The sequence below is a fragment of the Rhinopithecus bieti genome, unplaced genomic scaffold (assembly GCF_001698545.2).
Source record: "Rhinopithecus bieti isolate Rb0 unplaced genomic scaffold, ASM169854v2 scaffold_21703, whole genome shotgun sequence".
In the NCBI taxonomy this organism is placed as follows: Eukaryota; Metazoa; Chordata; class Mammalia; order Primates; family Cercopithecidae; genus Rhinopithecus; species Rhinopithecus bieti.
This window is the reverse complement of record NW_016812332.1, coordinates 7,136,670-7,162,121: the sequence shown is the minus strand read 5'-3', so window position 1 is coordinate 7,162,121 and position 25,452 is coordinate 7,136,670.

Sequence of the window (25,452 nt, the reverse complement as noted above, 5' to 3'; positions counted from 1 at the left end):
GGAAGATTTAGAGTAATAAATACCTATATTAAGAAAAGAAAAGCCTCAAACAAACAACCTAACTTTTCCCCTTAAGGAACTAAGAAAGCGAAGAAGAAGAAACTCAGTTGAAAGTTAGCAGAAGGAAGATCAGAGCAGAAATAAGTGAAACAGAGGCTAAAAACATAGAAAATATTAATGAAACCAAAGGTTAATTTGTTGAAAAGATTAAAGAAAAAAGAATTTCCAAGCCTTTAGATAGACTGTGAAAAAAAGAGAAAAAACTAAAATCAATGAAATTAACAATGAAAGAAAAGATATTTTAACTCTTATGACAGGGGTAAAAAGGATCACAAGCAACTACTATAAACAATTATATGAGAACAAATTGGATAACCTTGAACTGGATAAATTCCTAGAAAGATACAACCTACTAAGACTGAATCATAAAGACATAGAAAATCTGAAAAGACCAATATTGAGTAAGGGGACTGAATCAGAAATCAAATGTTCTAACAAAGAGAAGTCCAGAATGAGATGATTTTACTGCTGAATTCTACCAAACATTTAAAAAAAAAAAAACTAATACTAATTCTCTTCAAACTTCTTTAAAAATTTAGAAAAGGTACATTTCCAAACTCACTTTATAAAAACTGTATTACTCCAGTATAAAAGCCAGACAAAGACACTATAAGATTAGAAAACTATAGGCCAATAATCATGATAAGCGTAGTTGCAAGAAGACTCAACAAAACACTAGCAAAATGAATTCAATAGTACATCAAAAGGATCTTGTACTATAATCAAGTGGGAATGTCTCTTGGGATGCAAGGATGGGTCACCTTCTACAAACAAATAAATGTAATATACTACATTAATATAATAAAGGACAAAAACTATTTAATTATTGCAATAGACACAGAAAACGCATTTGACACAATTCAACACCCTTTCATGGTGAAAATTCTCAACAAATTAGGAATAGAAAGAATATACCTCAACACAATAAAAGATACATATGACAATCCACAGATGACATAAACAACAGTCAAAAGTGAAAAGCTCTACTTCTAAAGCAGAAAGAAGACAATGGTGCATACCTTAGACACCCTTATTTAACGTAGTATTGGAAGTACCAAATCAAGCAATTAGGGAATGAAAAGAAACAAAAGGAATTCACATTGGAAAAAAAAAAAGCAAAATTATTTGTTTTCGGATGACATGATCTTATATGTAGAAACCCCTGAAGACTCCACACAAAACTGTTAACACTAATAAGTGAATATGGTAAAGTTACAGGATACAAAATCAATGTACAAAAACTGGTAGCATTTCTAGACACTAACAATGAACTATACTAAAATAAATCAGAAAATAATTCTATTTACCAAAAATATAAAATAATAAAATATTTAGAAATAAACAAGGAGGTTAAAAATCTGTACACTGTCAGCTATGAAACATGGAAACTGAAGAAGACACAAATAAGTGGAAAGTTGTCTTATGTTCAGTTATTATAGGAATTAATATTTAAAACCATTCATACCACCCAAAACAATCTACATATTCAATGTAATTTGTGTCAAAGTTCCAATGGCATTCTTCACAGAAATAGAAAGATATCCTAAAATTCTTGTGGAACCACCAGAATCACCAAAGAGCTAAAACCATCCTGAGAAAGAACAAAGCTGGAAGCATCACACTTCCTAATTTCAAATTATATTACAAAGCTATAATAATCAAAAAAAATATGTATTGGCATAAAAATACATACAAAGACTAATGGAACAGAATAGAGAAGCCAGATAGAAACCTACATATACATTATCAACTTATTTTTGACGAAGGAGCTGAGAATACACATGGGGGAAAAGAGTCTCAACAGTAAATGGTGTTGGGAAAACTGGTTGTCTATAAAAAAAAAAGAATGAATTTGGACCCATATCTTACACCATACAAAAAAATCAACTCAGAATGTATTAAAAATTTGAACAAAGGATCTAAGCCATAGAACACTAATAACAGAAAATAAAGGAAATAAACAGAAAATATTTCCCTTAGCAATAATTTTTTTGTTGTTATAACACCAAAAGCACAGACAAACAAAAGCAACAATAAGTGGAAGTACACCAATTTAAAAAGTTTTTTTCACAGCAAAGGAAATATTCAAATGAATGAAAAGTCAGTCTAGGAAACGGTAAAAAATATTTGCAAATCATGTGTCTAATATGGCATTGACACCCAAAATATGTAAGTAATTTATTCAAGTCAATAACAAATAATAATAATCCAGTTTAAAACTGGCAAAGCACCTGAATAGGCAATTTTCAAAAGAAGATGTACAAATGGTCTACATGTATATAATAAGGTGCTCAACATCACTAATCATCAGAGAAATGCAAATTAAATCTACAAGGAGATATAATTTCATACCTGTTAAGGTGGCTATTCTCAGTAGGCCAAAAGATGAGGTATTGGTGAGATTGTGGAAAATGGAAACCCTTGTACACTGTTAGGAAGGTTAACTGGTAAAGCTTCTGTGAAAAACAGTATGAAGGTTACCCCTAAAGTTAAAAGTAGAACAACCATATGATCCACCAATCCCTCTTCTGAGTCTAAATCTAAAGAGAAAGAAATTACCACTTCATAAAGATATCTGCACTCCCATGTTCATTGTAGCCTTACTTGCAATAGCTAAGATACAGAAATAATCTACATGCCCAGATGAGTAGGAAAAAAAGAAAATATAGCTACATATTTAACGGAATATTATTCAGCCTTAAAAAATGGCAGTAATCCTGTCATTTCTGAAAATATGGGTGAAATTGGAAGACATGAGCCAGACACAGAAAACCAATACTGCATGACATCTCTTATATGCAGAATATGAAAAAGTTGAACTCATAGAAATACAGAGTAGTATTATCATTACCAGAAGCTTGGGGTGGGGACATCAGGAGATGCTGATCAAAAAGTGCACATTTTCATTTATAAGATGAATATATTTTGGAGCTCCAGTGGACAGCATGGTGACTATAGGTAATAACAATATATCGTATACTTGAAATTTCCTAAGATCTTAAGTGTTCCCACCATGTACATACAAAAAATTATAATTGTGTGAGGTGGTAGATATGTTAATTAGCTTGATTGTGTTAAGCATTTCAAAATGCATATGTATATTAAATCATCACATTGTAAACTCTGCATACAATTTTTATTTGTCAATCATATCTCAAGAAAGCTGAAAAAAAAAAAAAATCTCACTAGCTACAAATTTTGGGAGAATGCAGATTGAAGACCATATCACTTAAGGGCATGCAATCAGACTAACCTGGGCTCACTCTGGTACTGTTAATTACAATATGTGATTTCTGAACAGGCCCTTAACCTCTCTGCTCTTAACAGTTCTTGAAATCTCCTTCACAAGAATGTTATGAGGAATGAAATGAGAATTACATCTATCAAGAACTCGACACAGAGTCAGAGGTAAGTAACTGGTTGTAATTCTCATTAACAGTAGTAACAGCATCACAAGGTCAGAAAAAAGTTATAATGCCTTTTTCAGCTTTAAACTCATCTTTTTTACAGTGCTTTCCACTTGATAGGCCCAGTGCAAGATGGCCATATCCAGAGGCTCTTAAATTTTAATCACCACTGATAAATTATATTGTGCAGGTACTGTTCTGAAGGCAGCTTTTGGAATGAAGACTAAACTTTCACTAGTGGTTGGAAGTGGATAAATTAATTTATCTTTTCATCTCGGGTGAGCCCTTGGAGAAAATCATTATCATAAAACATTGTAAATCTATAGACTTGGCAGTTTTTGCCCTGCAGAGTCTCGGGACTTGAGTAAATATGGAGATTTAGAGATTTACTGTCTTTTCCTTTGAAGAGGTGATTTCCCTTGGTAGAGAAAGATGGACATGGCAATAGGAAAAAAAAAAATCTTGTTTTAACTTTGAACCTGAACCAGCTTTGAAATACATATATCTCTTTACCAAGCTAGCTTTGATATCTGCAAAGCCATTTTTATTAAATTACAATATTAAACTTTAGAACAAAAATGAGCTGTGGGAAAAGATCTTACTCCATATATGCACCTATCATGAATCAACATTAAAGCCTGCAAATCATTATCAACATTTCCTCTGAGGCCTGGTGAGACAAAGAAACATCATTAGTATACTTTGTCAAGCCAAGAAATCGAAAATTGAAAATAAAATTAACCATTCAGCCTAGAAGTCAAAGGTCGCATTTGTTTGAAACAAGCAAAACAGATTTTAAGACAACGTATGAGTAAGCTTCTCACAATAATTATCAGGATTTTAATATAAATTTATCATGAGATATACACAATTAAAGTCATTATATATTCTCTTCATAAATATGTGTCTGAAAGGGGCATTTATTCATTTGAGAACACGAATCCTTGAAGTTAATAAATTTTTCACATGAAATCAATTATACATGATAACATATAACAATAAAATATGCTACAAGCTCAATGGTATTATGTAAATAGAACAAAAGAAAATGAAAATTTTAGAAGCTACATGCTGATTACTGAGAAATGGAAAACCTTGTGACTTAAGGTAGTTTGGTGTGTGTGTTTTGTGTGTGTGTGTGTGTGTGAGAGAGAGAGAAAAAGACAGAGAGAGTGAGAAAGGTGTATGTGTTTAATAATGATGCAAGCTTTCCACCTCTATTGCTGTTGACTAGACAGAGGTCAAACTTTCTTCTTGTTCAAAGGGAACTTTCTGCTTTCTTTTGTCTCTCTTTTCATTAGTACCATTGAAAAAAAATATTAAACAACTGGTTTAACAGGGTAGTAGAATCACTTTCCCTGTGGCATGGGTATAATAATAGAGAATCAATCAAGAAAATATGGGACTTAACAAAAAGAAAGCATATAATCTAATTACCAACACTATCTGTAGTGACAGTTTTCAAGAACATAGGCCAGAATACACACATTGTGTTTTCCAAAGATTATCCAGATAATAATCTATTATTTATTTCATTTAACACTACTTAACAAATTCAGTTAGCAAAAGGTAGATTATTTAGTGATCCCTTAGATCTGAATGTCCCTGCCTCCCACTGACAGTCCAACTCCTCTCAGAACAGGCTCCTCTCTGAATATCTAGCATGGCTGTGCTACCCTCTCACTGCTTCTGTTCATCTATTTGCTGGTGACCAGTAGCATTTTCCTTAAAACATCCTAGGGAATAGTAGTTTTATTGTGTCTCCTGAAACTCTCTTGGATACAATTTCCTTTAGCAAGTATGTGCTTATAATCACTATAGTCATTTTTGTCATAAAACCAAAGAATAGGTGTGCAAAATACAAAAATCATATTTCACATTCCATGCTTTGCTCAGTTTTTTTTTTTTTTTAATCCTGTAGTTTGATAATTTTATCAGCTACAATTCAGGAGAAAAAAAAATACACACAATTCTCAACAAAGAGCAGCCTACCACTGTGAAAATAGCAATCACTTTCTACAAACATTCTTGTTCTATAAAGTTTTAAAAGTATGTTCCTAAAAGTCTGATTACAAGTATGTTAATATCACTGCTTTTAAGAACACAGGTTGTGTGTGATATTTTTGGGTCATTCAACAAAGAAACAAGAAAATAGTTTATGCATTCACTTTAGCATATATTTATCAGGCATGTTACATAACATATACCTTCTATTGCTAAAAGAGTTGTAAAATTTAAATTTTAATGACTCTATGACTTTTTCTGTAATGTTATTATAGAATATTTTTAATAAAGTGGATATTGGAAAACTGTAATCTTTAGGAGTAAATAAATTTATCATTTGANAGTTTGATAATTTTTATCAGCTACAATTCAGGAGAAAAAAAAATACACACAATTCTCAACAAAGAGCAGCCTACCACTGTGAAAAATAGCAATCACTTTCTACAAACATTCTTGTTCTATAAAGTTTTAAAAGTATGTTCCTAAAAGTCTGATTACAAGTATGTTAATATCACTGCTTTTAAGAACACAGGTTGTGTTTTGTGATATTTTTGGGTCATTCAACAAAGAAACAAGAAAATAGTTTATGCATTCACTTTAGCATATATTTATCAGGCATGTTACATAACATATACCTTCTATTGCTAAAAGAGTTGTAAAATTTAAATTTTAATGACTCTATGACTTTTTCTGTAATGTTATTATAGAATATTTTTAATAAAGTGGATATTGGAAAACTGTAATCTTTAGGAGTAAATAAATTTATCATTTGAATGCAGGTAGTTCATCTACAATACGCCAAGGAAAAACAAATTGAACTGTTTATAAATATTACACATATACAAAATAAAATAATCTCCTTAGAAAGTATTTCAATATCTATTGTAAGCAAATTATTGGAAAGTAATCATTAGAAAAATGAACACAATCTACATGGATTTTTTACAACTCTTTACCAATGGGGAAAATAATACAGTGAACACCAGAAATATATCTTCTCTACAAGGAATTCTCAATGCAAATTTATAAAAATGAGGCTTTTATTTGTCACTATAATCTCCAAGCTACATCTTAGCAAACATTTAGGGCCTAAAGGTAGAAGACAAGTTACTTCCTTGAGCCAACTGCCTGCATTTCTGGACTACATCAAGCAGGGTTGCTTTATGTGAGCTATGACTTTGGAAAGAACTTGATCATTACATGTACATTTTAGTGTGAGAACAAGAAATAAAACTCTTAATAAAACAATTAGGAATTTACTAATAGAATTTATTAATATTAACTTCTGGCATACTATTTAAAGCCTGTATATTTATGTTTATATAAGTAGGAAAAAAGAGAGAAAAACACATATTAGGCAGGTTTCTACAAGTGTGTGAAGGATTCATATCTCCCAGGTTGCCTAAGGAAGATGGGAACTAGGGAGATTAAGTGGGAGAGTAGGATATTGACTTCTGTGCTAATCTTTGCATTATTTGCCTATGTATAATGATAAATAATGCATTCTCAGGAAAAGTAGAAACAATAATAAATATTCTTCAAAGTCCTAACCTAATGATTTTCAACTACTATTTTAAACAACAGACTTATTCTCTTATTCTTTGTCTTATGCTTCTTCATCTTCTCTATTCTTTCTTTTCCTCCTTCTCATACACTTTTTTGACAAGTGGATAAATAGAGGCTTATGTAAAAATTTACTATATAAACTATGAAAAAGAAACAAAGCTAATAAGATCAAAACACATATAAAGGAAGGAAACCAAGTTCTACATATCCATTAACCACCAATACCTTTATTCTTAACTATAGGGTCTGACCAGGAAATGTGCAAAACAATAGCATTTTGCATAATTCAGTTTTAAAACTGTATCCTTAACTAAAAGAAAAATGTCTGTGTATTAGTCTGTTCTCACGCTGCTAATAAAGACATACCCAAGGCTGGATATTTTATAAAGGAAAGAGGTTTACCAATGGGGATAATATATTTTATAAAGGAAAGAGGTTTACCAATGGACTCACAGTTCCACATGGCTGGGGAGGCCTCACAATCATAGTGGAAGATAAATGAGGAGTAAAGTCACATCTTACATGGCGGCAGGCAAAAGAGAACATGTGCAGGGGAACTCCCCTTTATAAAAGCATCAGATCTCATGAGACTTATTCACTATCATGAGAACAGTATGGGGGAAACTGCCCCCATTATTCAATTATATCCACCTATCCCTGCCCTTGACACATGGGATTATTACAATTCAAGGTGAGATTTGGGTGGGGACACAACCAAACCATATTAGTTGGCAGTGATAAAATAAGATAGTTATGTTAGCAATGAAGTTGCCAGCTTACAAACTCAAATATAAAAGTATTTTCTTTTATAAATATTCTTCAAAGTCCTAACCTAATGATTTTCAACTACTATTTTAAACAACAGACTTATTCTCTTACTCTTTGTCTTATGCTTATTCATGTTCTCTTTACTTGCTTTTCCTCCTTAAGACAATGAAAAGTTTTTCCCATTATATCTTTATCTTGGAAATTTCAGTATGTCTTTACTTCTGAAGTTAAACGTTCCATATTAGCTACCTGGTGAACAAAAGATGTAACTTGAATTCCTAGACAAGTTTGTTCAAAATATTTTGGAAATTATCTTACTTTCAACAGTTAATAGAAAGCACTCTAAAAATGATATTCACATGTTTCAGTAAGCAGACTTTTTTAGGGCCTTATCAGATCACTTGCTTGTTTATAGAAAACATACTGTCTGACATTAATCCAAAATACATTGAAACGGTGATAATGTGTCCATGCCTTTTGTTCTTCCCTTTGACATTCATGGTCCCGTTACCTATGTTCACAAGTGTAGCTGAGTAAATCAGTTCCAAGACATGAATAATCAAATTCGAAACCGATGCACTTTAATACCTCTGGTGGTTATAACCATCTGAAACTCAGGAGAATGGAGAATTTGAGGGAAAAAGAAAGGAGCACAGAATATATCCTCTGTGATATCTCCTGTGCCTTATTCTTCTAAAAAAATAGTTTACTTTTTATCAATTATTTTGTGTTTATTTCCATTGCAAATGCAATACATGTTTAATGAAGGAAATCTGAACAACAAAGGAAGGCACAATGAAGGGAAAAAAAATTTCTTGTATCCTATCCTCTGAGATAACTTCAGTGAACACATTGACTTGCTTACTGAAAATTTTGTTTCCTATTCAAACACAAAAATACAAATTCTGTTTTACATAATTATTTTAAAATTCTATTATGGGTATATAATTTCTTAACATTTTAAGCTTTAAATGAGAAACATTTTAATATCATTAAATATAACATGGTTTTGAATAGCTTCATTCTATTCCATGATACTGTGATTAATGTAATCATTCAGCCATTTTTAAGGATTTGAATTATTCCCATATTTCACTATTATGAATGGTACTTGATAAACATCTTAGTATACAGATCTGAGATTACATCTGATTATTTTCTTACAATAGATCAGTACAAGTGGATTTAGTAGAACAAATATGTGCATCTTTCAAGGCTTTGGGATGACGCTGTCGAATTGCTTTTAAGATTTTACCATTTTAAAGTCATGTCAAAGTGTTGTTCCAGAAAAACTTTCTTCTCTGAAATAAAAGATATTTTCTCTTCTAAGATGTTTATTTTATTTCTTTCTCTTCTTCTTTTCTTTTTTTAATAAGAACATCTGACATGAGATCTATCATTTTAATAAATTTTTAAGTGTATAATACAGTATTGTTAACTATAGGGATGCTGTTACTTGATGGGGAGTTGCTGTTTAACTGTACAAACTTTCAGTTGTGCCAGATGAATACATCCTACAGATCTGTTGTAAAATGTCAAAGAATGAATGTCTTAGCTAATTTACTCACTTTTTTCTTTCTAAGGAGCAGTTCATCTTTATCAATTTTTCTATGACCATCAAAACAAGATATTTTTACATTCCTTCCTTAAAATTTATGACACTGAGAGTAATGAATTTATCTGATTTTACCAGTCCCCATTACATTTTACCACTAGAGCTACTTGGAAGAAATCCATTAAAAGGCATAATGAAGAGGTATTACATAGAGATGTTTTAAGGCAAACCAATATATTCTATAAAATTGTAATTTTAATTCCAATTTTGGCTTACTTTCTTTTAAAACATTTTGTTCAGCTTGATGACATTTACCTTCTTGAATAATAAAAGCGAAAATAATCAAAACAATAAAGTCCTCAAAATACTCTAACAACATAGTACTTAAATCCATAAAAAGATCACATTGAGTGTAAAAGTACAAGAAGTTAGAAAACAATGAAGGAAGAAAGAGCAAAGATAGCAACTAGATGCCTCCAGGAAAAGCTCCTCCTACTGAGAAAGACCAGACCATCAAGTAGACTGGCACACTCTGAACAGGCCTTCAGAAAGAGGGTATTCAATGTGGACAGAGGGAGGATGCAGACATTGTGCTGAAGTGAAAGGAAACTGGGAGCTGTACAGGAGGTTGACGAGCACCAGGACTCGTTGCTGGCCCCAAGTGACTCCTAGCAAAGAAGTGAGTGAAATAAGTGTGCAGTGGCCCACTCTCACCATGGACCTCTAGGATCCTAAGTGCAGGAAACACTCACCCCCACGGATATCTAAGCTGGCAAGGAGAACTGCTTGGAGAGTTGGTAGAGACAGAACTCCAGCTTGCACAGAGTCCAGAAGGTTTGACATAGATACAGCTTCAGTGGAGCATGGCCATAGGGACTCATCCCTCAAAACTCACCATACTCCTCTAGATGGCTTTTGTCTTTGTGAGCTGCTGGACATGGACAGAGTGGGACTCTCTTACCTGTGGGAGGGAGCCATCTGATCTGAGCACAGCCCTGTCTACCAGTATCACCCAGGGTTCCGGGCTGGTCATACTGGCTTGTAACACTGCCTCAGCTTGCCAATGGCTATCATCATAGCTCTTTAGCTGGCAGACACTGCCTAACCATTGAGATACATTTGCAGATGAATCCCAGTCAGCATGTACTCACCTGGAAGCATCCTCCACCAGCATATACTCACCTGCTGGTATCCCACTGCTGCACACAGGAGTGGGGAGCCATCACCACCCCACTAGCATGTATGCATGTGGGGACTCACTGCCAACTTGCTTGCATGAAAGCAAGCAGGGACCCCTGCTGCCCCACCAGTACTCACATGATTGGGGACCAGCCACTGCCCCACCAGTACATATGCATGCAGGAACAAACTGCCCGGTGCACAAGCAAGCAGGGACCTCAGTTGTCCTGCCAGTGTGTATGCATATGCAGACTCATCATCTGCACAAATGCATGCAAGAACAGCTGACATCCTGCCAGAGCATTTTTGCCAGCAGCCTCCATTGAAATGCTGCTACCAGAGGACTGGAAACACATTGGCCCCTTCAGCACAGTTGGTGCTTGCCTTTAAGGGGCCAGAGAACAAAGCCATGAGCCTGGTCCTAGTACCATAGAGTTAGAACATATAAGGTCAGGTGTGGTAAAGCTGAGCACTGGCCCCTGAAAGTATCCAGAAACAAAGCCAATCTACTAAACCCAACTTTTACCACAGTAAAATTCTCAAGGGTATCAACGAATATAATAGCAAAAAGCCCCATCTGAAAGACAATAACTTCAAAGATTAAAGGAACATTACCTACACAGATGAAAAAGAACCAGATTAAGAATTCTGGCAACACATAAAAGACAGAGTATCTTCTTCACCCAAAGACCACATTAGCTCCCAAGCAATGGATTTAAACCAGACTAAAATTGCTGATATGACCAGCATGGAATTCAGAATCTGGTTGGCAAAAAAGCTCATCAGGATATAGGAAAAGAATAAAAACCAATCCAAGGAAAACAGCAAAATGGTTCAAGAGTTGAAAGACAGCAATTTTAAGAAAAAAATCAAACTGAACTTCTGTTAATGAAAAATTTACTGCAGGAATTTCAGAATGAAACTGGAAGCATTAATAATAGCATAGACAAAGCTGAAAAAACAATAATAAAAACAAACAAACATAAAACCCCAGAACTCAAAGACTAATTCAAAACAATGAAAGCAGAAAATAAAGAGAATTTTAAAATGAACAAAACCTTTGAGAAACATGGGATCATGTAGAGACCAAACCTAACACTCATTGGTATTCCTGAGAAAGATGGTGCGATAGCAAGTAACTTGGAATATATATTTATGATATTATTTAAAAAATTCCCCACCTCACTAGAGAAGTTGACATGCAAATTCAGGAAACTCAGAAAATCACTGCAAGATATTATGCAAGATAACCATCCCTAAGACATATCATTATCAAATTCTCAAAAGTCAACACAGAAGAAAATATCTTAAATCAGTTACAGAGAAGGGGCAGGTCACATATAAAGGGGATCCCCCCCAGGCTAGCAGCAGACTTTTTATCAGAAACCATACAAGTCAGAAGAGATTGGGAGTCCTATTCACTGAGAAAAGAAATTCCAACCAAGAATTTTATATTCAGCCAAATGAAGCTTTATAAGTAAAGGAGATATAAATTCATTTTCACCAAGCAAATGCTAAGGGAATTAGTTACCACCAGGCCTGCCTTATAAGAGGTCCTTAAGGGAGTTTTAAACATAGAAACTAAAGACCATTACCCGACACTACAAAAATGTAGTTACATACATAGCCAGCCCACTGATACTACAAGGCAACTGTCTAATCAATATTATATGACTGGTTAAGAGCATAACAGAATCATATCCTCAATTATCAATATTAACTATGAATATAAATAAGTTAAATATTTCACTTAAAGGACTCAGAGTGGAAAGTTGGATAAAGTAGCAAGAGTCTGTCTTTATTCTGTCTTCAAGAGACCCATCTCACATACAGTGACAACTATAGACTCAAAATTAGGGGATAGAGAAATGTCTACCCAGCAAACAGAAAAAATAAAAATAAAATAAATAAATAAAAAAACAGATGTTACTAGTCTTATTTCAGAGAAAACGGACTTTAAACCAAGAATGATCAAAAAGAACAAAGAAGGACATTACATAATGACAAAGGTTTCAGTTTGGTGCATATATATTTAGGATATATATATATTTAGGATATATATGCACCAAGTACTGGGGCACCCAGACTCATACATTTTCATAGAGGCATATGAAAGACTTGTAAAGCAAAACAATAATAGTGGGAGACAACATCTCACTGGCAATGTTAGATCATCAGTGCAGAAAACTAACAAAGATATGTGGGACCTAAACTCAACACCTCAACAAATGGAACTAACAAACATCTATAAATACTCTACCCAACAACAGAATATACACTTATCTCATCTCCACTTAGCACATACTCTAAGATTGATCACACACTCAGCCATGAAGAAATTCTTAATAAATTTTAAAAGAGAAATAATACCAATCACATTCTCCAAACATAGTACAATAACAATAGAAATCAATAACAAGATCTCTCAAAATCATAAAATTATGGATTTGGAAATAATGGGATAAAAACAATAAAACAGCATGCTCTTGAATGACTTTGTGGTAAAGAACGGACTTAAGACAGAAATCAAAAAGTCATTTGAAACTTATGAAAACAAAGACATAACATACTAGAAACACCTGGACACAGCTAAAGCAGTGTTAAGAAGGAAATTTATAGACCTAAATGACTGTATCAAGAAATTATAAAGATCTCGAAGTAGGAACTTAACATCACAGTTAGTGGAAAAAGACAAGTACAAACCAACCCCTCATCTATCAGAAAAAAAGAAATACCTAAAATCAGAGCTCAACTGAACAAAACTGAGATGGGAAAATCCACACAAAATATCAATGAAACCAAAATTTTCTTATTTGAAAAAATAAATAAAATTGATAGACTACAAGCTAGGTGAATAAAGAAAAAAGAGAGACAATCCAAATAAACACCATTAGAAATTACAAAGGTGACATTACCACTGGCCCCACAAAAATACAAAAAACAAGAAAAACAAATTCCCAAGATTGAACCAGGACAATATTGAAATCCTTAAGAGACCAATAATGAAGTTTAAAATTGAATCAGTAATAAAACCCCACCAACCAGAAAAGGTCCTGGAGCAGATGGATTCACAGCAGAAATCTACCGGACATATAAATAGTTGCCAGTACCAGTCCTATTAAAAGTATCCCCAAAAACTAATGAGAAGGGATTCTTCACTAATTCATTCTGTGAGACCAGCATCATTCTGATATCAAAACCTAGTGGAGACACAACGAAAAAAGAAAACTTCATGCCTATATCCCTGATTAATATAGACACAAAAGTCCTCAATGTAATACTAGCAAAATAAATCCAGCAGAGCATCATTAAGCAAATTCACCCATGATCAAGTTGGCTTTATTCCTGGGATGCAAGGTTGGTTCAACAGATGCAGATCAATAAACGTGATTCATCCATAAACAGAACTAAAAACAAAACCACATGATTATCTCAATAGATCTAGAAAAGCCTTTCAATAAAATTTAACATCACTTTAGAATAAAAAGTCTTAACAACTTACTCATTGAAGGACATTTCTTAAAATGTCCAGACTAAGAGTCAAATCAAGAGCACAATCCAATTTACAATCAGCATAAAAAGATGAAATATCTAGGAAAATAGCTAAACAAAGAGGTGAAAGACCTCTACAATGAGAACTACAAAACACTTCTAAAAGAAATGAGAGACAGCAAAAATATAAGAGAAAACATTTCATACATATGGATTGGAAGAATAAATATTATAAAAATGGCCATACTCCCCAAAGCACTTTAGAGTCAGTTTTATTAGTATCAAAGTAGCAATGTCATTTTTCATAGAATTAGGAAAAAAATTCTAAAATTCATGTAAGTTATTATTTTTTTTCCAAGATAGTGGATTAGAGGCTTTCAGTGTACCTCAGCCAATTGGAAATAGCAGGATAACATATAAAGATCAATTCCGTGAGCTTTAATTCAAGATGGAATATAGAAAACCACTATAATTGTTTAGGACACCTCAAATCCTGAGAGGAAAATGCTGGAAAACAGCTCCTATGATGGTGTCTGGCTAAGAAAAGTGAGTAAAGCCCTAGTAAGTGAGAGAGGTGGAAAGCCTCCCTCTGCGACTCACCTTTCCCCTGGGGATCTGAACAACCCAGACTGAGGGAGGGCACTTTGTTTCTTTCAAGCCTTGGAGTTAGATTGGAAAGAGGCTTACAGGCATTGTGAGGAGGCCCTCAAAATGCCTCCTCACAGGCATTTTACTCTTGGGCTAGAGATTGGCATGCCTGCTCTGGAGCAAGGTAGGACCCTTGACTGCCAGAACTGTGAAAAGTGCCTCATCAGTAGGTGTTAGAATTGTTCTCTTCCTCATTACAAGCCTAGAATGGGAGGAGAGCTTCTACAGCTGCAGCTTCTCCTGGAAGGCAAAGGCAAGACTAGGGACAGCTTGGTGACCTGGAAATGATTTGCATATTCCATTTGTGTCTCCTATTTGCACAGGCCCCACCTGTTCCACTGAGATTGTGGTGCAGAAGAGCCTCTTAGCTCCACCCTTAGGCAGAAATTCAGACAATCTTAGCACCCGCTTGCCTGGACCAGCAGCCTGGGCCTCTCCACCCTTCCTGAACATATATTATGATGCAGTGAGTCTCCCTTTGCTCCACACCCAAGTAGATCTCCAGGCATTCACAGTACCTGTTCACCTGGTTCAGCCACCTGAGAAACCCCACCCTTCCAAGACATAGACTTTGGTGCAGCAGGGTTCTCTCTGCTCCACACTCATACAGATCTCCAGGCATGTGGAGCACTCACTTACCTGAAAAAGCAAACTGATCAATAACACCCTTACTGTGCAAAGATCCTGGTGCAGAGGTACCCTCTCTGCTACATGCCCAGGCAGATCTCCAGGTATACACAGAACCTCACCCCACCCTTCCTATGCAGAAATCCTCCTATGCAGAGATCTTGGTGCAGAAAGTCCTCCATTTCATGCTGAGGCAGATCAATAGGAATTTGGAGAACCTGTCCATCTGGTTCAGCAGTGTAAGCCACCGAAACCTTTCTGGACATAGACTGTGGTATAGTGAGATCTTCTCTGCTAAATGCCCAGTCAGATCTCCAGGCATATGGAGCACCTGCTCTGCTGTATTAGCAGTTTGGGCTACCCCAATCACCATACAGAGAATTTGAAATTAAAGAGGTTTCCAAGCTACATAGCTAAGCATAACTCTGGGTACCTGTTGGCCACCCAATGTATTTTTCCTTGGCACTAGGCTTGTTCCTGCCATCAGGGGTCCTGCAGGCAGACGTACCCAGTCCCAACATACCTTTCATGGTTCCTGCCACCCCCTCATCTGGGGCTAAGCAGGTAGTTAAGACCACTGCGCATTCTATTGCCTAAGGCACTAGAGGGCTTCTTAGAGTAGGCAAGGATTAAGTATATACCCAGCCACACTGACCACAGCTGGCTCTTATCTATAAGTGCCATATATTTGCTTGTAGGATAAACTGCACAGCCCAATATAAAACCTGCTAAAATAAATGCATAAGGCTATAGAAGCAAAGCCAGAAGACCGTTTCCATCATTCTTTACTGTCACACCCCTTAGGGAAGGGGAAAAGAAAAAGAGAGAAAAACAAAACAACATTATAGAGAAAAGAAGAAACAGAAAACCTTCTACCCACATGAAAATAATTAAAAAATTTTAAGTATCACCATCTCCAGATGAGAAGGAACCACTAAAATAATTCTGGCACCATGAAAAATCTGAACATTGTGACACTACCAAAGGATTGTGTTAGCTCTCCAGCAATGGTCCCTAACCAAAATGGAAGCTCACAAATGACATAAAGAATTCAAAGCATGGATTACGAGGAAGCTTAATGAGATCCAAGACAAGATTGAACAGCAACACAAAGAAACACCTAATGAAATCCAGCAAATGAAGGAAGAGATAAATCTTTAAAAGGAATCAAACAGAGTTTCTGGAATTGAGAAAATAACTAAAGGAATTTTAAAACACAATTGAAAGTTTTATCATTAGAGTAGGCAAAGCAGAAGAAAGAATTTCAGAGCTTGAAGACAAATCTTTTAAACTAAGCCCATCTGACATGAAATAAAGAAAAAAAAAAGAATTTTAAAATGAGCAAAGCCTTCAACTATGAGATTATGTAAAGTGACCAAACCCATGAATTATTGTCATTCCTGGGGCAGAAGGATAAAAAGCAAACCACCTGTAAATATATTTGAGGAAATTATTCAAGAACACTTTTCTAATCTTGCTAGAGAGATGGATATCCAAATATGAGGCATCTGGAGAACAGCTATAAAATATTACACGAAAAAACCACCAAGGCATATTTTCACCAGACTGCCCAAGGTCAACCCTAAAGACAAAATCTGAAGTCAGCTGGAGAAAAATGGGTGATCACATACAAAGTGATCCCTATCAGTCTAACAGTGGTCTTCTCAGCAGAAACATTATAAACCAGGTGACACTGGGGCCTATTTTCAACATTTTGGAAGAAAAGAATTTCAAGCAAGAATTTTATATCCCTCAAAACTAAGCTTCATAAGCAAAGGAGAAATAAAATATTTTCCAGACAATCAAGTGCTAAAGGAATGAATCACCATCAGTACAGCCTCACAAAAGATCCTTAAGTCAGTTCTAAACATGGAAACAAAATAATGAAACCTGCTACCACAAATACACACTTAAGTCCATTGCCTGCAGACCCTATAAAGCAAAAATACCATAGAACCTACAAAGTAACCACCCGACAACATGATAGGACCAAATCCTCACATGTCAATATTAACCTTGTTGGCAAGTGACTAAACATCCCACTTAAAAGGCATAGAGTGGCCAGTCAAATTAGAAAAACAAAATCCATCCATCTTCTGCCTTCAAGAGGACTGTCTTACATTAACAACATCCATAAGCTCAAAGTAAAGGATGGAAGAAAGATCTATCATGCCAGTAAAGACAACAAAAAAACAGGGCTCACGTTACTTCTGTTAGATGAAATGGAATTTATTTTATTTTATTTTATTTTATCTTATTGTATTTTGAGATAGGGTCCCACTCTGTCACCCAGGCTGGAAGGCAGTGGCATGATCTCAGCTCACTACAACCTCTACCCCCACTGCCGGTTTAAGCAATTCTCCCACTTCAGCCTCCTGAGTAGCTGGGACTACAGGTGTGCGCCACCACACTCGACTATTTTTTGATAGAGATAGGGCTTCACCATGTTGGCCAAAATGGCCTTGAATTCCCGACCTTAAGTGATCTACCCACTTCAGTCGCCCAAAGTGCTGGGATTACATAAGCCAGGGCATAAGTCACCACACGTGGCCAAATGAAAGAAATTGGCCAAAAGACAGAAAATGGCATTACATGTTTATAAAGTGTTCAATTTAACAAGAAGATTTAACTATACTAAATATATATGCCCCATGACCCTAATTCATAAACCAAGTACTTCTAGACCTATGAAAAGACTTATATGGCCACATAATAATAGTAGGGAAGTTCAACACCCCACTGACAGTATTAGACAGATCCTTGAGGCAGAAAACTAACAAAGAAATTCTGAACTTTAACTCAACACTTGACCAATTGGACCTAATAGACATCTACAGACTACTCCACCCATCAACCATAGAAAATACATTCTTCTCATCTGCACACAGAGCATACTTCGAGGTTTAATATATGCTTGGCCATAAAGCAAATCTTAGTAAATTCAAAACAATCAAAATCATAGCATTCACACTCTTGGACAACAGTGAAGTAAAAGTAGAAATCAATACTAAGAAGATCTCTCAAAACCACACAACTTCATAGATATTAAACAGCTTGATTTGGAATGCCTTTTGTTTAAACAATTAAATCAAGGCAGAACACTTTAAAAAATCTTTGAAATTAATGAAAGCGGAGATACAGCACACTAAAATCTCTGGGACACAGCAACAACCGTGTTAAGAGGGAAGTTTATAGAGCTAAATGTATACCTCATAAAGTTAGAAAGAACTACAAGTAATGATCTAACATGAAAACTAGAGGAACGAGAAAAATAAGGCAAACAAATGCCAAAGCTAGCAGAAGAAAGTAAATAACTAAAATCACAGCAGAACCAAACAAAATTGAGACCCAATAACCTATACAAAGAACCAACCAAAACAAAAGGTTGTTCTTTGAATAGATAAACAAGAATAATGGACAGCTAGCTAGATTAACAAAGAAAAAAAAAGAGAAGATTTAAATAAGTACAATCAGAAATGACAAACGTGACATTACAACTGATCACACAGAAATGCAAAAGATCCTCAGAGACTATTAAGACCACCTCTATGCACACAAATTAGAAAATCTAGAGGACATTGATAAATTCCTGGGAAGGCACAATCTCCTGAGAATGAATCAAGAAGAAATTGAAGCTCTGAACCAACAAATACCCAGTTTTGAAACTGAATCAGTAATAACAAAAATTTAAAAAATAAAACTGACCTTGGGAAATAATTTATGACTACGTCCTCAAAAGTAATTGAAGTGAAAATAAAAATTGACAAGGAGGACCTAATTAAATGAAAGAGCTTCTGCACAGCAAATAAAACCAGCAGCAGAGTAAACAGACATGATAGGAGAAAACATTCACATACTATGCATCTGATAAAGATGGATTCACAACTGAAATTTATCACACTACAAAGAAAAGCTAGCACCAATTCTACTGAAATTATTTCAATAAATCCAAGGAGTGATTTCTCTTCAAATCATGATGAAGCAAGCATCACCCTAATACCAAAGGCTGACAAAGACACAACAAATAATAATAAAAAAACCTAGCCACCAATATCCCTGACGAATATAGATGCAAAATTCCTCAATAAAATACTAGCAAACTGAATTCAATAGCACATCAAAAAGTTAATTCACCGTGATGATGTAGGCTTCATACCTGGGATGCAAGTTTGGTTCAACATATGTAAATCAATAAATTTGATTCAACATATAAACAAAACTTAAAACAAAAATCATTCATCATCTTAATACATGTGGAAAAATCTTTCAATAAAACCCAACATTCCTTTATGATGAAAACCCTTAGGAAACTAGGCATGGACAGAAACTATCTCAAAATAATAACAGCCACCTATGAAAATCCGCAGGTAACATCATACTGAGTGGGCAAAAACTGAAAGCATTCCCCTTGAGAACTAGAACAAGATAAGAATGCCTATTCTCACCACTGCTATGTGATATGGTTATAGAAGTCCTCACAAAAGCACTCAGGCAAGAGAAAGAAATAAAAGTCATCCAAACAACAAAGGAAGTCAATTATCTGTCTTCACTGATAATATAATTCTATACATAGAAAACCCTAAAGACTCCATCAAAAGGCCTCTGGAATTGGTAAATGACTTCAGCAAAGTTTTAGGATAGAAAAGCAATGTACAAAAATCAGTAGCATTTTTATACACCAATAATTTGCAATCCAGAATGTAATACCATTTACAACAACCAAAAAACAATGAAGTACCTAGGAATATAACTAGCCAAGGAGAAGAGAAATCTCTACAAGGAGAACTGCAAAACACTGCTATAAGAACTCATAGATGACAGAAACAAAAAGATAACATTGCATTTTTGTGGATTGGAAGAATCATTATCATTAAAATGAACACAAAGCCCAAAGCAATGTAAAGATTCAATGCTGTTCCTCTCAAATTACCAATGTCATTTTTCACAGAATTGAAAAAATCTGTTCTACAATTCATATGGAATCAAAGGAGAGCCTGTACAGCCAAAACAATCCTAAGCAAAAACAACAAAGCTGAAAGCAACACAATAGAGAACAAAGAAATAATGCCACACACCTACATACAACTAATCTTTGAAAAAGTTGACAAACAAAGGGAAAAGGACTCCCTAATACATGATGCCGGGATAGGTGGTTGGCTGCACACAGAAGAATAAAACTGGAACCCTATCTTTCAACATATACAAAAATAAACTTGAAATGACTTAAATATTTAAACATGAAGCCTGGAACTATGAGAATCCTAGAAGAAAAACTCAAAAACACTATCCTGGACATTGGACATTGGCCTTGGGAAATAATTTATGACTAAGTCCTCAGTAGCAATTGAAGTAAAAATAAAAGTTGACAAGGAGAACCTAATTAAATGAAAGAGCTTCTGCACAGCAGAGTAAACAGACTTAATAGGAGAAAACATTCACATACTATGCATCCGATAAAGGCCTAATATCCAGAATCTACAAGGAACTTGAACAAATGAACAAGCAGAAAACAAACAGTCCAATTAAAAAGTGGGTAAAGGATACGAACAGACATTTTTCTAAAGAAGGCATACAAGCAGCTGAGAAACATGAAAATATGTTCGTGATTGGTAATCATCAGAGAAAGGCAAATCAAAACCACAGTGAAATACCATCTCACATCAGTCAGAAGAGCTATTATTAAAACGTCATAAAACAACAGATGTTGTAAAGCTGCACAGAGAAAGGGAACAGTTGTACACTCTTGGTGGGAATGTAAATTAGTTCAGACACAGTGGAAAGCAGTTTGGAGATTCCTCAAAGTACTTAAAACAGAACTATCATTAGAACCAGCAATCCCATTACTGGATATATTTTCAAAAGAAAACAAAGTGTTCCACCAAAACAATAGCAAAGACATAGAATCAACCTAGGTGCCTCTCAGTGATGGACTGAATAAAGAAATAAGTGGTAAATATACACCATGGAATACTACACAGCCATAAAAAATGAAATCATGTCCTTTGCAGCAATATGGATTCTACTGGAGGTAATTATCATAAACAAATTAATGCAAGAACGGAAAGTCAAATACTGCACATTCTCACTTATAAATGGAATCGAAGTATGGATACTCATCGACATAAAGATGGCAACAATAGCTCCTGGAAACTATTAGAAATGGGTAAGAGAGAGGTGGGCAAGGGTTGAAAAGCTAATTTGGGGGTACTATTCTCAGTACCTGAATGACAGAATCACTTATATCCCAAACCTCAACATCACAAAATATACTCAGGTAACAAACTTCTACATGTATCCCCTGAATCTAAAAACAAAACAAAACAAAACAAAACAAACAAACAAAAAAACAAACAAACAAAAAAAAACAGTTGACAATAAATAAAATAATTCATATGGAACGCAGAAGAGCCCAAATCACCAAGAAATCATTAGCAAAAGATCAAAGTCATAGGTGTCATGTTACCTGACTTTGAACTATGCTACAGGGTTATAGTAACCACATCAACATGGTTCTGGTACAAAAACAGACAAGAAGTCCAATTGAACAGGTTAGAAATCCCATAAATAAAGTTGCATACCTACAACCATCAGATCTTCAACAAAGTCGACAACAACAAGCAATGGAGAAAGAACTCCCTATTCAATAAATGGTACAAGGATAATGGGCTAGCCATATACATAAGATTGAAACTAGACTCCTTCCTTTCACCATATAATAAAATCAATTCAAAATGGATTAAAGGCTTAAATGTGAGACCTAAAAGTATAAAAACCCTAGAAGAAAACCTAGGAAATGCCATTGTGAACACAGGCCTTGGTAAATATTTCATTTTGGAAGTCTCCAAAAGGAAATGCAACAAAACAAAAAATAGACAAATGGGACATAATTAAAGAACATCTGCATAGAAAAAGAAATTATCAACAGAGTAAACAGACGACCTATGGAATGAAAGAAAATATTTGCAAACTATGCATATGACAAAGATCTAATATCTGGATTCTATAAGGAATTTAAATCAATAAGCAAATAATAGTCAACCACATTTTAAAAAACGGGCAAAGGACATGAACATACTCTTGTCAAAAGAAAATATGTACACAGTCAACAAGCACATGTAAAAATGTTCATCATCCTTAATCATTAGAGAAATTCAAACAAAAACTGTAGTGAGATACCATCTCACACCAGATGGAATGGCTATTTTTTTTTTTAAGTTTGAAAATAGCAGTTGTTGATGAGATTGAAGAGAAAAGGAACATATGTACACTGTTGGGGGGAATGTAAATTAGTTCAGGCAGTGTGGAAAACAGTTTGGAGGTTTCTCAAAGAACTTAAATCAGAACTTACCATGTGATCCAGCAATCCCATCAAAGAGTATATACTCAAAGGAATATAATTTGCTCTACCAAAAAGATGCATGCATTTGCATGTTCATTGCAGCACTGTTCACAATGGCAAAAACATGGGATCAGCCTAGATCCCAAACAACTGTGGATTGAATAAAGAAAATGTGGTACATATATACCATAGAATACTACACAGCCATGAAAAAAGAATGAAATCATGTCCTTTGAAGCAATATGAATTTAACTGGAGGTCATTATCCTAAACAAATTAATGCAGGAAGAGAAAAACAAATATTGCATGATTTCACTTATAAGTGGGAGCTAAACACTGAGTAAACATGACACAAAGAAAAGAAGAGTAGACACTGGATACTACCTGCAGGTGGAGGATGGGAGAAGGGTGAAGGTCAAAAATGACCTACCAGATATTATGCTCAATACCTAGTGATGAAATCATTTGCACACCAAACCATGGGGATACAGTTTAGCCATGTAACAAATCTGTGCATGTACCTCCTGAACCTAAAATGAAAAATTTAAAAAAGAAAAGCAGTAAAAAATCTTAGACATTATGAATAAAATTGCTAAAATACTATTTAAATAAAAGGTCTGGAAGGAAATGGAAGATATCTCTGAAAACAATTCAAAACACAAAGAAAATACAGGGTACATAACCAATGCATGGAGGTTCAATAGCTGATGAATAAATGTCCTTGAAAAGAACACAATAAAATTGGACTATGAAAAACCAAAGAAATATTAATAGAGATGTTCCCAGAGCTCAAGATATAAATCTTCAAATTCAAGGATTCCACTAAGGGTCCAGAAAATGATTAAAATGGTCTCATACTTGGATTCTTTATTCTGAAACATCAAAGACCAAAATAAGGAGATGTCAAACTTTCTAATGAGAAAAAGAAAGGAACAAAGCAGATTTATATCCTTTTGGTTTTAGCAGCTGCAGTGTACTAACAACAATACAGCCATTTTATCAATATTGCAAGAGAAAACTCATTTTAAATCTAGTTTTATTATTCATATGTTACAGCATTATATAAACAGCTATATTTAGCAATACTAGGATTTGGGAAGTTTGCCTTTTACATACTTTGGCATAAGTAGTGAAAATAATTACTCTAACAAAAGGAGACATATACCAAGAACAGCAAGCCATGTCTGTAAGGTGGCAATGATTTCAATTCTGACAAGCAATGAAGAAAATTTCCACTATGACGAATGTCACGAAGAGTAGGAAAAGAAACAGATTCATGTGGAGCCAGACAAACTGACTCTCAACTTTGGGAAATCTATTTTCAAAAATGTAGGGACTAGTTTGGAAAATATAAAAGCTTGAGAGATTGGAAAGATATAGGAAAAGTTTAGAGTAATAATTGCCTTATTTTACAATATAGAAATTTATTATTGAAAAGTTGATGTCGAAAAAAGCAAGAAAAAGCTAAATAAGAGTAACACTAATATGAACATAGTGGTGAAATATTTGGCATAGAGAAGGTGGTAAATAAATTAAATGTGTTAAATTTTGTTACTTATTTTTGAAAATCAAAAAGTATCATGTAGGTGATTAAAACATCAATTGCTAAACAGATTTGTGGAAACATACGTGCATATATGAACTAGATTTCCTTGATTCTACAATGAGCATATCCTGCAATGCAGATAGAAAAAAATATGTTAAAGGTACATGCTGAATGCAAAGACCACTTACCAAATATAGTAAGTAAACATCAAATAAGAAAACATATATTTTTTATTGACCAAATAAAGAGTAGCTTGAGTTAGGTTATGTGGCAGTGGAAGAAAAGGAGGCTGGAGTTATTGCTGCTGTTTTGTGATGTGTGAAAATAAGAAAGATAACTGAAAGACAAAATGCCCAAGATTTGCTCAGGAGAACATGGTCCTATGCTGAAATACATCTACCTTAACTACACGTGTTCTTACCAAAAAGGCACCACTTAAGTACTTTTCACTGACACTTGAAAGCTGATTCATTATAGTCAGTTTGTATTCAGATGGCAGGTTTTGAGTAAAAACTTATGAGTCACTTTAGTGAATATTGAGATAGTGAGAATTAAAATAACAAGGCATACCATGTTAATGGTAAATATTTATGAAGTCATATATGCCATTTGTTTCCTTTTAACTCTAAATCACTAGATTTATTTTCCTCAAATATGTGGTTTATCCATTTTATTTTCTTTTTTGCTTATTTAAAGTACTAAAAGTAATTTTGTGCTTCCAGAATACGGATAATTTTTCAGTTTCTATCTAAATATAACCTACATATACTGTTTTAATAATTATTTTAGCAGAAAATATTGTATAATCTGGTAGATGTTAAGGTTTCTTTCCTTACTATTTATTATTAAATTATTATTTAATATTTTCAATTAAAACTAAACTGAATTTGGAATCACTTGATCAGGCTATGTAAAGCGTCCTCTAACATTTTACTCTAATTATACAAAATATTAACATTTTCATAACCTCCCCCAGAAGTAACCACTATAACTATACTAGGATTTATATACTAGCTACTTATAAAAAGATAGTTTAGTATTACCATCCTAAAGAAAACTGCTTCATGCTCATAAAATGTAGGTATTAATTAGCTATTGTAATTCATATTTTTTTTTATTATACTTTAAGTTCTAGGGTACATGTGCATAACGTGCAGGTTTGTTACATATGTATACTTGTGCCATGTTGGTGTGCTGCACCCATCAACTCGTCAGCAACCATCAATTCGTCATTTATATCAGGTATAACTCCCAATGCAAT